Source organism: Ornithodoros turicata, chromosome 6, assembly GCF_037126465.1.
Source record: "Ornithodoros turicata isolate Travis chromosome 6, ASM3712646v1, whole genome shotgun sequence".
NCBI classification, from domain to species: domain Eukaryota; kingdom Metazoa; phylum Arthropoda; class Arachnida; order Ixodida; family Argasidae; genus Ornithodoros; species Ornithodoros turicata.
The window spans coordinates 66,746,518-66,752,517 of NC_088206.1; the positions used below are offsets into that span (position 1 = coordinate 66,746,518).

The 6,000-nt window shown below is 42.1% G+C and overlaps 1 long non-coding RNA gene and 1 other non-coding gene across 2 annotated transcripts; one reads left to right on the top strand and one right to left on the bottom strand.

Moving 5' to 3' along the window:
- The first annotated feature begins 1,319 nt into the window (after window positions 1-1,319).
- Trnae-cuc (transfer RNA glutamic acid (anticodon CUC)) lies at window positions 1,320-1,391 on the top strand. The gene has a single exon. It is a non-coding gene; the product is annotated as a tRNA-Glu (tRNA).
- Window positions 1,392-2,746: 1,355 nt separating this feature from the next.
- Window positions 2,747-5,774, bottom strand: LOC135398230 (uncharacterized). Its single transcript, XR_010424048.1, has 3 exons — window positions 5,471-5,774; window positions 3,755-3,945; window positions 2,747-2,943 (listed from the first exon to the last, which is right to left on the bottom strand). It is a non-coding gene; the product is annotated as an uncharacterized LOC135398230 (long non-coding RNA).
- Between the last annotated feature and the right edge of the window lie 226 nt (window positions 5,775-6,000).

Here is a 6,000-nt window from a genome sequence, read left to right on the forward strand (position 1 = left end):
GAGCGACAGGAGCGTCAAAAAGAAAAGAAGAAGAGGGATGAAAAAGAGGATGTCGGATGAGGATGAGAGACGCTGTATTATCGGAGAGAAGTGGTTGTCTTGACTGAACAAATGTCCTCGAGGAGGACGGGGAGAAGGGAAACCTGAGAGTGATTGAGGATTTCGAGCTTGTGTTTACGTGTAGGTAGGGCGCGTTTCGGATACTCAAAGTGGAGGCAGTAAAGATGGGGGTTCGGTGCTTGTTATGATAAGTGGCAGGGTGAAGGAAGGACATAAAGGAACCAGTAGGACGTTTACAAGTGGAGTTTCGCGGTATTCGGCTACATTCGGGCAGGGGCATCGAAGAATGCATCCTCCACTCTTTTACGGGCTTCTGCATATCGCGGCAGTCCGCATAATAGTAATCGAAATACACAAAAAAATGAACTTTAATGTTCTACGAAGCAGGAATATTCTTGGAGAGCAGATAAGGAACAGGATAGTGTCTGCTATTCAGATTTTTCAGATGTCATATTTTCACTCAACCATTTTGTGCACTCAGTGTGCACTGAGTGAAAAACTCGTTGAATATTTCCTTCTGAGTTGTTTCCGTCAGGGGCTAATAATAACGGGCGAACAAACAGGCTCCGAAGGGCATTCAAGGATGGTACTCGTATCGTGAAGATTGTGATAATTCCATTCCTTTCAATTCCTCGGAATGAAAAGGTATGGTCAATTCCCACTCCTGGAATGGCTTGGCAACCCCATTCCATTCCTTTAATTCCACCAATACGAGAATTAGGACCGGTAACCGTACTAGCTAGCCCAGCAGTGCTATAGAGGAGATTGACATTACCCAGCACGGAAAAAGCACAAAGACAAGGTTATTTCGCCTTCCTCCTCTCCTCCTCCTCCTCCTCTTCATTGGCATCATCATTACAGGAGTTTTTCCACCAAAGTAACTGGTGCAAGTGATGTAGGGTTGCGGGCCTCCCACTAGTGAAGCCAAAATCTCCATTTTATTTTTTTCTTGAAATCAAACCAAACCATCGCCCTTGACCGTGTGGCACCCAGACCGTTACATTCCAATTCCATTCCGCCTGCGGAAAAATACCTAATTCGATTCCCATTCCATTCCCGGGACAGTTTCCGCCATTCCAATTCCATTCCGGCCTCTGTTAAAGGGCCCTTGCCAAGCAGCCTCGTGCTGCTTTTTGGCCCTGATTGTGTTTTTTTCTGTGGAAGTTGCAATAAAGCATCGTTATCGTTAAAATCTGGAATGATTCCGGCACCATTCCAGCCCTGGAGTGGCAACTCCGCAACCCTGTTTTGGCGTGTGTTCCGGCATGGTCTAGTGGCTAGGATACCTGGCTCTCACCCAGGAGGCCCGGGTTCGATTCCGGGTGTCGGAAGTGTTTTCCTTTATTTTAAGTGAGCTCCGCGGCATGGGAGGCAAGCGCACTTCGCAATACTTTCAGTTTCGCTATTTCCGTTTTACTTTTATACAGGGTGCCCCAGAAAACGTGTCATTGAATTATAATAAAAAAAACTACGCCACCTAGAATCATGCGGTCAACAGCATTTGTTCTTATTAGGTTTTTGCCACCTCCTAATGTGAATGTCACGTACTCCAAGTTTAATTATGTAAATATTTGCGAACTGAACTCGGAGATTTGCCAAGTAAAGGTCACTTTTTTACCCCACCAATATGTAGAGCGTGCCGAATTCACTCAAATTTATGATAATTCACAGTGGTACTCACGAGCTATTCCATCGGTAAAAATAGCCGAATATCATGCTTTTCGGAGCACCGGACCATAGCGCGCGATGACTTTTTGAGCACAATCGCTCGCACTGCGACGAAAGGAGGTTCCGAAGCCAGCCCACAGAGTGATAGTAGAAAAAGTAACAGTTCCTAAAATTGGGAGAGGGAAAGCATTATCCCAGCGAAAGTCGGACGTGATAAGCCGTGCCTGTTTTATCTCTTTCTGCGATGTCGGGGAGGGCTGGGTTTCCAACCTCCTTTCGTCGGACTGACAAAGGTTGCGCTGAAAAATTCATCGTGCGCTATTCCGTACAGCATGATGTTCGGCTATGTTTTCCGATGGGATAGCTTCTGAATATCCCTGTCAATTATCATAAATTTGACTAAATTAGACACGCTCTTCACAATGGTGGGGTAAAAAAGTGACCTTTACTAGGCAAATTTCCGACTTAAGCTCGCAAAAATTTACATAATTAAATTTACGTTACACGACATTCACACGAGGAGGTGGCAAAAACCCAGTAAGAACAAATGCCGTTGACCGCATGATTCTAGGTGGCGTAGTTTTTTTATTATAATTCAATGACACGTTTTCTGGGACACCTGTATACTCTTTTTTTTTTGTTTCGCAATGATATGATATGAAGAACGATAGCTTCTAAGATGTGTCTTAGTGACTTCATTGACGAAAGTTTCAGCAGTGCCAGTGTTAATTTTACAGTGAAGAAGAAATGCAGTACATGTATTTATCTCTCTCGGCATACCCCATGTGTACCCCATGTATACAATCCTTTCAATATCGATGATTCATCTCAAACGTTAACGTCTTCAATGTCATAGTGTTGAATGTGTCTTCTTCCTCGTACCTACCAAGATGAATATTCCTCCAAAGTTACCTATCACAGTGCAAGTGGTACAGGTAGTCAGTTATTACAAGTGTCTCACACACATGCCTAGATGCGTTTGTAAAAGGTGTTGAGCCTGATGGACAGACTGTCTAAATCATTTTAATACATTTATTTATCGCATTCGTTTCGCCGAAGAAACGCCAGGGGGCTTCGATTGCGGGATGAGAGAGTCAGGAGAGGGCTGTGCTGAAATATGGATGCACAAGCTTGCACACGAAAGTTCATGCCATGTTCAGCAGTACTTCAAACTGTTGGATCACATCGCCGGGTACTGGTGCAGCATGATGGGTCCTGAGAAGGATCGTGGGTAAAAATAAATCCATGTAAATTCCAATTCATTATCATGTAACAGAAAAACTCTGTCGCGCTGTATACTGTTCTGTATTTGAACATGAAATACAACAACTGAGCAAAATCTGAGCTATACTAGACGTGCGTTCGTGGTGTCAGTTATGTTCGATGGAATAGAAATTTAGGTCTTCGTGCAGACAATATCGAAGACAATATTCTGTATACACAAGTAAACATGAATTATGTGATGTTACAATGGGTATTCCAGTAACCATGCCCAAAAGTTTTAATAATAAAAAAAGAGAACACTGCATGCAAAAATATGCGATCAACGGCCTTTAAGTAATCAAGTTATCGTATCAAATTCCAATTGAACAAAATTTTCTTTCTTGAACTGAACACTGACACTTGCAAAGACAACGCGACGTTTTATGTATCGATGTATTTATTTTTACTAGAAACAGAAAGCACATCTCGGATTCGCCCCATTCCATCACAAAATGCAAAATTTACGTGGCGTACTTTTATTATTAATACTTTTTGGCACGCCTACTGAAACATCCTGTATTAGTTGTATTGTGTGCAGTACTACAGTACTACAGGTGACCATTTTACAGTATGCTGTGAGCGCCGGTATTTAAATAGAAGGAAGACTGAAATTACAGCTTAAATATTCATTAAAATATATTCATCTGTGCGCCGTTTAATGCTTATTTTATTTATATTTTTGTACAAAACACTTAAAGCACGGTTTCAATTGGATTCTACCTGGAAAACGAGCATGTATACAAAAATCTTATTGGATGCATACCATGAGAAATTACGTCCTCGACTAGCCCGTCAAGGACCGTGATTGAGAAATACGTCGTATGCAAGATTAGGACTTCGCTGGCGTTTCCCAAGGAGAATGCGTCTCGAGTGCACCGATGTCGTCAGCCAGAAGTTACGACATGGCAGCTCTCCCCATGGGTCACGTGAGATCTCGTATTATCACATTCAGAGCTAGAAGAAAAGAAAGCAAGAATGTGGAACTCTGTTGAGCGTGACAAGTTTCTTTTTCTTTTTTTTCTGTAACAACATAATTAGTATATGTATAGCTGTCGTCAACCGATGGATACGAAAGGCGCTTTCAAATTATTGATTCAATGGTTGGTAAAAAAATGTACGCATTTCGTAACCGAACAATCTGCGTATTAAAAACGCCGAAAATCGCGCGGCGAGAAACCTTGGATGTAGGTAGAATTAGGTGACAAGAAAATTGTGTGGGTGTAGATTTAAATACTTTCCAGAAATCAAAATCGACCAGGCACATAATAAAAATCTTATTTCGTATCGTACAAGAAAAGAAAAAAAAAAAGAAGAAGACAAAATGCAATAACCGAATGCGAAGTTCGAACTCCTATCCAGCATTTTTCTTCTTTCGCGGAAGGAGTATTGATTGTCTTCCCTAATGAACTTCATTTAATTTAATCGTTTTTGTCATATATTATAGAAGCGAATGAGTCAGCTTGATGCAAGCGGGGAAAATTTTGCTGATCAACGACGAACGACACTTTACTGGATTGCATTTCGTGCGTTTCCTCTAGAGATACTAAGCCCCTGAAACGACCTGACAGTTAAACATAATGAGGCGATAAACTGTCTTTGCCGAATTTGCACTCGTTTGAGAAGCTGCTCCCTCGGATTTGCGATATGTACTTAATGTGAGAAGACGGGGAGGTATTCAACTGTGATTGGCCAGTCGAATATGGCTCGTGTTAATGTGACCTCATTTTGTGTTCACGACTTTCTTTTTCTATTACTATTTACGACAGCTTAAATGTTTCTTCAGGCATGACCACTTTGCCGGCATGTTAACAAAAATATGGTAATAAATTGTCACATGAATTGGAATATTTTTTGTACATGGGTTGTTAAAGGAATAACGAAAGTATTATGTTCAAAATACATGTGTATTTTGTCGGAATATAATATTTCAGACTGCAAAACTATGCAGTGATAAGCTAAAAAGATCCACAGCTGAACATCCTCGTTGTTGTAGTATAATTTTGTTACATCATGTCGTTCCACCTATGAGAAAAAAAATTTACATTTTCACTACGTCTGAATGTCTGTGAGCGACTTTAGCAGACGACAATTGAGCACCGCTGTGACAACGCCACGCGCGCTTTCATTTGTTTGCAGACGACAAGCCATTGAACAGGCCGGCAGAAAACATTTGCAGAGGTCTTCGTATAGGACGAGACAAATTTCAGGGAGCTCTGCACTTTGTAGCTTTCGAGCAATTAAGCAGACGACAAAGACAGCCGATGCGCTTTCGCCGAGACGACATTTTCTTTCTTTGCCTAGTACACACGTGTCTATTAGTTTCGCTTTCGAGCAGTGCAACAGACGACACAGAAGTACCAGTAGCAGACTTCGTTTAGCATGCTTTGCTTTTTTTTCCTTCTCGCTTGAATTTAAATGATTCTTCCACAAGATGTGCAAAAATAAACACGTCAGCACATATAACCAAAGGTACACTTACCATCTTGCATGATCTTTACAAACATGTATGCAGACGACATCCTGCTAAACTTCTTGCGACGTCTCACTGGCCGTAGGTCTTCATGACTGGGTCTACGGAAGCACCGCGTTGCGCAAGTCAGGTTTGGAGCTGAGAAAGGGTGCAGGTACTCTGGCAACCTTCGTGCAAAAGATTAAGTCCGTCTGCTGTTGTAGATATCCAGAAATGCTTTCGAGAGAAGTTACTTGGAAGGTATGTATTAAGCTGGAGGAGCAAGCCCCCAGCAGCTGAAGTGTTACTGGCAAGCTGCATTTCACCCTGATATATAGGGATATAGGTGCGCCGATTGAGAGGAATTTTATCTCTGAGGATTTACCGGGAGAAGAAAGATAAGAAGGAGAGGGGACAATGGACGTACTAATGCGTCTTGGGATGACGCAAAGCACTTCAGATATGGACGACGCCTTGCGTGAGCAATGTGACGTCGTTTGGTTTTTTCCAGGGCCGCATCTAGGGGACATGCAATGGCTACATTGAAATTGGTCGAAATT